This window comes from Idiotropiscis lumnitzeri, chromosome 9 (assembly GCF_059441095.1).
Source record: "Idiotropiscis lumnitzeri isolate Australia: NSW breed Sydney's pygmy pipehorse chromosome 9, RoL_Ilum_1.0, whole genome shotgun sequence".
In the NCBI taxonomy this organism is placed as follows: domain Eukaryota; kingdom Metazoa; phylum Chordata; class Actinopteri; order Syngnathiformes; family Syngnathidae; genus Idiotropiscis; species Idiotropiscis lumnitzeri.
Window position 1 is genome coordinate 20121847 of NC_142399.1, and position 7252 is coordinate 20129098.

The 7252-nt window shown below is 40.7% G+C and overlaps 2 non-coding genes across 2 annotated transcripts; both read right to left on the bottom strand.

Moving 5' to 3' along the window:
• Positions 1-212: 212 nt before the first annotated feature.
• Positions 213-338, bottom strand: trnay-gua (transfer RNA tyrosine (anticodon GUA)). The gene is made up of 2 exons: positions 302-338; positions 213-248 (listed from the first exon to the last, which is right to left on the bottom strand). It is a non-coding gene; the product is annotated as a tRNA-Tyr (tRNA).
• A 6788-nt stretch (positions 339-7126) lies between these two features.
• Positions 7127-7252, bottom strand: trnay-aua (transfer RNA tyrosine (anticodon AUA)). Its single transcript has 2 exons — positions 7216-7252; positions 7127-7162 (listed from the first exon to the last, which is right to left on the bottom strand). It is a non-coding gene; the product is annotated as a tRNA-Tyr (tRNA).

Sequence of the window (7252 nt, forward strand, 5' to 3'; positions counted from 1 at the left end):
CAGGGAGCAGAGTACATGTGCTCGGAATTACTTTAGACCTCCGCTTTACCAACAGAGCTATCAAAGTATTGCTGGACCTCACTCTGGTTTTGGGATCACCTACTCATGACGTTGGGAGATACCAGATATAAATTGACTTGAGTAGATTCAGACACATTCGCCAAAAAATTTTATTTACAGTTTTGGATTAAAATTGGAAAGCCTGTAATAGTTCCTTCGAGCCGGATTTGAACCAGCGACCTAAGGATTTCTGGTTAGAAGTTCCATCGCATTCCGCCGAAAGGACGTCAGTTTTCACACTCTACAGTCCTCCACTCTACCAACTGAGCTATCGAAGGGAGTCGCCAGTCATCTGCATTATTGGGAGTGCCTACCTGAGGTATTAGGATGGCCGACTAGTGGATTTTGATGAAGTAGCAACAGATTTTTATTTCATTTTTTCAATCTTGATTAAGATTTAAAATCCAGTAAAATGTCCTTTGAGCTGCATTTGAAATAGCTACTTCAAAATTTTGGTGTGGAACACAACAGTTTTCCACTTTGCCAACTGAGTTACCAGATTTGTGCTTTTGGGACAGACAACCGATATAGATTGGATTTTACAACAGGTAGTATTCAGTAATTGTGGCATGTTCCTTATATATTTAGATGCTCTCCCAATTGGGAGGGCCAGCCTTGGCTCTGGGAGGATGAATTTGCTTCAGATCTTTAGTTCCAATTTTTGATTGATTTGAAATTCGGGGCAACATCCTTTGAGCCGGATGAAAACCAGGGAGCAAAGGACTAGTGCTCGGAATCACTGAAGACCTCCGCTTTACCAACAGAGCTATCAAAGTATTGCTGGACCTCACTCTGGTTTTGGGATCACCTACTCATGACGTTGGGATAGACCAGACTAGACTTGTGTAGATTCATACAAATTCACCAAAGATTTTTATTTACAGTTTGAATTAAAATTGGGACGGCGGTAATAGTTCCTTCGAGCCGGATTTGAACCAGCGACCAAAGGATTTCCGATTAGAACGTCCATCGCGCTCCGCCGAAAGGATGTCTGTTTTCACACTCTACAGTACTCCGCTCTACCGACTGAGCTATCGAAGGGATGCTCCTCTTGTCTGCATTATTGGGAGTCCCTACCTGTGGTGTTAGGACGGCTGAGAAGTGGATTTTGATGATGTAGCAACAGATTTTTCTTTACCTTTTTCAAGATTGATTAAAATTTGAAATCCAGGAAAATGTCCTTTGAGCTGCAATTTAAATAGCTACCTCAAAATTTTGGTGTGGAACCACAACAGTTGTCCACTTTGCCAACTGAGTTACCAGATTTGTGCTATTGGGACAGACATCCAATATAGATTGGATTTTACAACAGGTAGTATTCAGTAATTGTGGCATGTTCCTTATATATTTAGATGCTCTCCCAATTGGGAGGGCCAGCCTTGGCTCTGGGAGGATGAATTTGCTTCAGATCTTTAGTTACAATTTTTGATTGATTTGAAATTCGGGGCAACATCCTTTAAGACGGATTAAAACCAGGGAGCAAAGTACTTGTGCTGGGAATTACTTAAATCCTCCGCTTTACCAACAGAGCAATCGAAGTATTTCTGGAACTCACTCTGCATTTGGGAGTCCCTACTCATGACGTTGGGAGATACCAGATATAAATTGACTTGAGTAGATTCAGACAAATTCGCCAAAGTTTTTTATTGACAGTTTTGGATTAAAATTAGTAACCCTGCAATAGTTCCTTTGAGACGGATTTGAACCAGGAACCTAAGGATTTCCAATTCAAACATCCATCGTGTTCCGCCGAAAGGATGTCAGTTTTCACACTCTATAGTCCTCCGCTCTACCAACTGCGCTATCGCAGGTATCCTCCACTAGTCTGCATTATTGGGAGTGATTACCTGTGGTGTTAGGATGGCCGACTAGTGGATTTTGATGAAGTAGCAACAGATTTTTATTTCATTTTTTCAATCTTGATTAAGATTTAAAATCCAGTAAAATGTCCTTTGAGCTGCATTTGAAATAGCTACTTCAAAATTTTGGTGTGGAACCACAACAGTTTTCCACTTTGCCAACTGATTTACCAGATTTGTGCTATTGGGACAGACAACAGATAGAGATTGGATTTCACAACAGGTAGTATTCAGTAATTGTGGCATGTTCCTTATATATTTAGATGCTCTCCCAATTGGGAGGGCCAGCCTTGGCTCTGGGAGGATGAATTTGCTTCAGATCTTTAGTTACAATTTTTGATTGATTTGAAATTCGGGGCAACATCCTTTAAGACGGATTAAAACCAGGGAGCAAAGTACTTGTGCTGGGAATTACTTAAATCCTCCGCTTTACCAACAGAGCAATCGAAGTATTTCTGGAACTCACTCTGCTTTTGGGAGTCCCTCCTCATGACGTTGGGAGATACCAGATATAAATTGATTTGAGTAGATTCAGACAAATTCGCCAAAGTTTTTTATTGACAGTTTTGGATTAAAATTAGGAACCCTGCAATAGTTCCTTTGAGACGGATTTGAACCAGGAACCTAAGGATTTCCAATTCAAACATCCATCGTGTTCCGCCGAAAGGATGTCAGTTTTCACACTCTACAGTCCTCCGCTCTACCAACTGCGCTATCGCAGGTATCCTCCACTAGTCTGCATTATTGGGAGTGATTACCTGTGGTGTTAGGATGGCCGACTAGTGGATTTTGATGAAGTAGCAACAGATTTTTATTTCATTTTTTCAATCTTGATTAAGATTTAAAATCCAGTAAAATGTCCTTTGAGCTGCATTTGAAATAGCTACTTCAAAATTTTCGTGTGGAACCACAACAGTTTTCCACTTTGCCAACTGATTTACCAGATTTGTGCTATTGGGACAGACAACAGATAGAGATTGGATTTTACAAGAGGTAGTATTCAGTAATTGTGGCATGTTCTTCATATATTTAGATGCTCTCCCAATTGGGAGCGCCAGCCTTGACTCTGGGAGGATGAATTTGCATCAGATCTTTAGTTACAATTTTTGATTGATTTGATATTCGGGGCAACATCGTTTGAGCCGGATTAAAACCAGGGAGCAAAGTATTTGTGCTCGGAATTACATAAATCCTCCGCTTTACCAACAGAGCTATCGAAGTATTGCTGGAACTCTCTGGTGTTAGGAGTCCCTACTCATGACGTTGGGAGATACCAGATATAAATTGACTTGAGTAGATTCAGACAAATTCGCCAACATTTTTTATTTAGTTTTGGATTAAAATTTTTAACCCTGCAATAGTTGCTTCGAGCCGGATTTCAACCAGCGACCTAAGGATTTCCCATTAGAACTTCCATCGCATTCCGTCGAAAGGATGTCAGTTTTCAAACTCTACAGTCCTCCGCTCTACCAACTGAGCTATCGAAGGGATGCTCCTCTTGTCTGCATTATTGGGAGTGCCTACCTGTGGTGTTAGGACGGCTGAAAAGTGGATTTTGATGATGTAGCAACAGATTTTTTTTTTAATTTTTCAAGATTGATTACAATTTGAAATCCAGGAAAATGTCCTTTGAGCTGCAATTTAAATAGCTCCCTCAAAATTTTGGTGTGGAACCACAACAGTTTTCCACTTTGCCAACTGAGTTACCAGATTTGTGCTATTGGGACAGACATCCGATATAGATTGGATTTTACAACAGGTAGTATTCAGTAATTGTGGCATGTTCTTCATATATTTAGATGCTCTCCCAATTGGGAGCGCCAGCCTTGGCTCTGGGAGGATGAAAGGGATTTCTAATTCTAGTTACAATATTTGATTGATTTGAAATTCTGGGCAACATCTTTTGAGCCGAATGAAAATCAGGGAGCAAAGGACTTGTCCTCGGAATTACTTTCGTCCTCCGCTTTACCAACAGAGCTATCAAAGGATTGCTGGAACTCACTCAGGTTTGGGGAGTCCCTACTCATGACGTTGGGAGAAACCAGATATAAATTGACTTGAGTAGATTCAGACAAATTCACCAAAGATTTTACTTTACAGTTTTGAAGTAAAATTGGAGACCCTGCAATAGTTCCTTCGAGCCGGATTTGAACCAGCGACCTATGGATTTCCGATTAGAACTTCCATCGCGCTCCGCTGAAAGAATGTCAGTTTGCACACTCTACAGTCCTCCGCTCTACCAACTGAGCTACCGAAGGGATGCTCCACTCATCTGCATTGTTGGGAGTTGCCTACCTGTGGTGTTAGGATGGCCGACTTGTGGATTTTTATGAAGTAGCAACAGATTTTTATTTCATTTTTTCAAAATTAATTAAGATTTAAAATCCAGTAAAATGTCCTTAGAGCTGCATTTTAAATAGCTACCTCAATATTTTGGAGTGGAACCACAACAGTTTTCCACTTTGCCAACTGAGTTACCAGATTTGTGCTATTGGGACAGACAACTGATATAGACTGGATTTTACAACAGTTAGTATTCAGTAATTGTGGCATGTTCTTCATATATTTAGATGCTCTCCCAATTGGGAGCGCCAGCCTTGGCTCTGGGAGGATGAATTTGCATCAGATCTTGAGTTACAATTTTTGATTGATTTGAAATTCGGGGCAACATCCCTTGAGCCGGATTAAAACCAGGGAGCAAAGTACTTGTGCTCGGAATTACTTAAATCCTCCGCTTTACCAACAGAGTAATCGAAGTATTTCTGGAACTCACTCTGCTTTTGGGAGTCCCTACTCATGACGTTGGGAGATACCAGATATAAATGACTTGAGTAGATTCAGACAAATTCGCCAAAGATTTTTATTTACAGTTTTGGATTAAAATTGGGAACCCTGCAATTGTTCCTTCGAGCCGGATTTGAACCCGGAACCTAAGGATTTCCAATTCAAACATCCATCGTGTTCCGCCGAAAGGATGTCAGTTTTCACACTCTACAGTCCTCCGCTCTACCAACTGCGCTATCGCAGGGATGCTCCACTAGTCTGCATTATTGGGATTGCTTACCTGTGGTGTTAGGATGGCGGACTGGTGGATTTTGATGAAGTAGCAACAGATTTTTATTTCATTTTTTCAATCTTGATTAAGATTTACAATTCAGTAAAATGTCCTTTGAGCTGCATTTGAAATAGCTACTTCAAAAATTTGGTGTGGAACCACAAGAGTTTTCCACTTTGCCAACTGACTTACCAGATTTGTGCTATTGGGACAGACAACTGATATAGATTGGATTTTACAACAGGTAGTATTCAGTAATTGTGGCATGTTCCTTATATATTTAGATGCTCTCCCAATTGGGAGGGCCAGCCTTGGCTCTGGGAGGATGAATTTCCTTCAGATCTTTAGTTACAATATTTGATCCATTTGAAATTCGGGGCAACATCCTTTGAGCCGGATGAAAACCAGGGAGCAAAGTACTTGTGCTCGGAATTACTTAAATCCTCCGCTTTACCAACAGAGTTATCGAAGTATTGCTGGAACTCACTCGGGTTTTGGAAGTCCCTTCTCATGACGTTGGGACATACAAGATATAAATTGACTTGAGTAGATTCAGACAAATTCGCCAAAGATTTTTATTTACAGTTTTGGATTAAAATTGGAAACCCTGCAATAGTTCCTTTGAGCTGGATTTGAACCAGGAACCTAAGGATTTCCGATCAGAACTTCCATCGCGTTCAGCTGAATGAATGTAAGTTTGCACACTCTACAGTCCTCCGCTCTACCAACTGAGCTACCGAAGGGATGCTCCACTCATGTGCATTGTTGGGAGTGCCTACCTGTGGTGTTAGGATGGCCGACTAGTGGATTTTGATGAAGTAGCAACAGATTTTTATTTCATTTTTTCAAAATTGATTAAGATTTAAAATCCAGTCAAATGTCCTTAGAGCTGCATTTTAAATAGTTACCTCAATATTTTGGAGTGGAACCACAACAGTTTTCCACTTAGAAAACTGAGTTACCAGATTTGTGCTATTGGGACAGACAACTGATATAGACTGGAATTTACAACAGTTAGTATTCAGTAATTGTGGCATGTTCTTCATATATTTAGATGCTCTCCCAATTGGGAGGGCCAGCCTTGGCTCTGGGAGGATGATTTTGCATCAGATCTTTAGTTCCAATTTTTGATTGATTTGAAATTCGGGGCAACATCCTTTGAGCCGGATGAAAACCAGGGAGTAAAGGACTTGTGGTCGGAATTACTTAAGACCTCCGCTTTACCAACAGAGCTATCGAAGTATTGCTGGACCTCACTCTGGTTTTGGGTGCACCTACTCATGACGTTGGGATAGACCAGACTCGACTTGTGTAGATTCATACAAATTCACCAAAGATTTTTATTTACAGTTTTGAATTAAAATTGGGACGCCGGTAATAGTTCCTTCGAGCCGGATTTTAACCAGCGACCTAAGGATTCCCAATTAGAACTTCCATCGCGTTCCGCCAAAAGGATGTCAGTTTTCAAACTATACAGTCCTCTGCGCTACCAACTGAGCTATCGAAGGGATGCTCCTCTTGTCTGCATTATTGGGAGTGCCTACCTGTGGTGTTAGGACGGCTGAAAAGTGGATTTTGATGATGTAGCAACAGATTTTTTTTTTAATTTTTCAAGATTGATTACAATTTGAAATCCAGGAAAATGTCCTTTGAGCTGCAATTTAAATAGCTCCCTCAAAATTTTGGTGTGGAACCACAACAGTTTTCCACTTTGCCAACTGAGTTACCAGATTTGTGCTATTGGGACAGACATCCGATATAGATTGGATTTTACAACAGGTAGTATTCAGTAATTGTGGCATGTTCTTCATATATTTAGATGCTCTCCCAATTGGGAGCGCCAGCCTTGGCTCTGGGAGGATGAAAGGGATTTCTAATTCTAGTTACAATATTTGATTGATTTGAAATTCTGGGCAACATCTTTTGAGCCGAATGAAAATCAGGGAGCAAAGGACTTGTCCTCGGAATTACTTTCGTCCTCCGCTTTACCAACAGAGCTATCAAAGGATTGCTGGAACTCACTCTGGTTTGGGGAGTCCCTACTCATGACGTTGGGAGAAACCAGATATAAATTGACTTGAGTAGATTCAGACAAATTCGCCAAAGATTTTTATTTACAGTTTTGGATTAAAATTGGAAACCCTGCAATAGTTCCTACGAGCCGGATTTGAACCAGCGACCTAAGGATTTCCGATTAGAACTTCCATCGCGTTCAGATGAATGAATGTAAGTTTGCTCACTCTATAGTCCTCCGCTCTACCAACTGAGCTACCGAAGG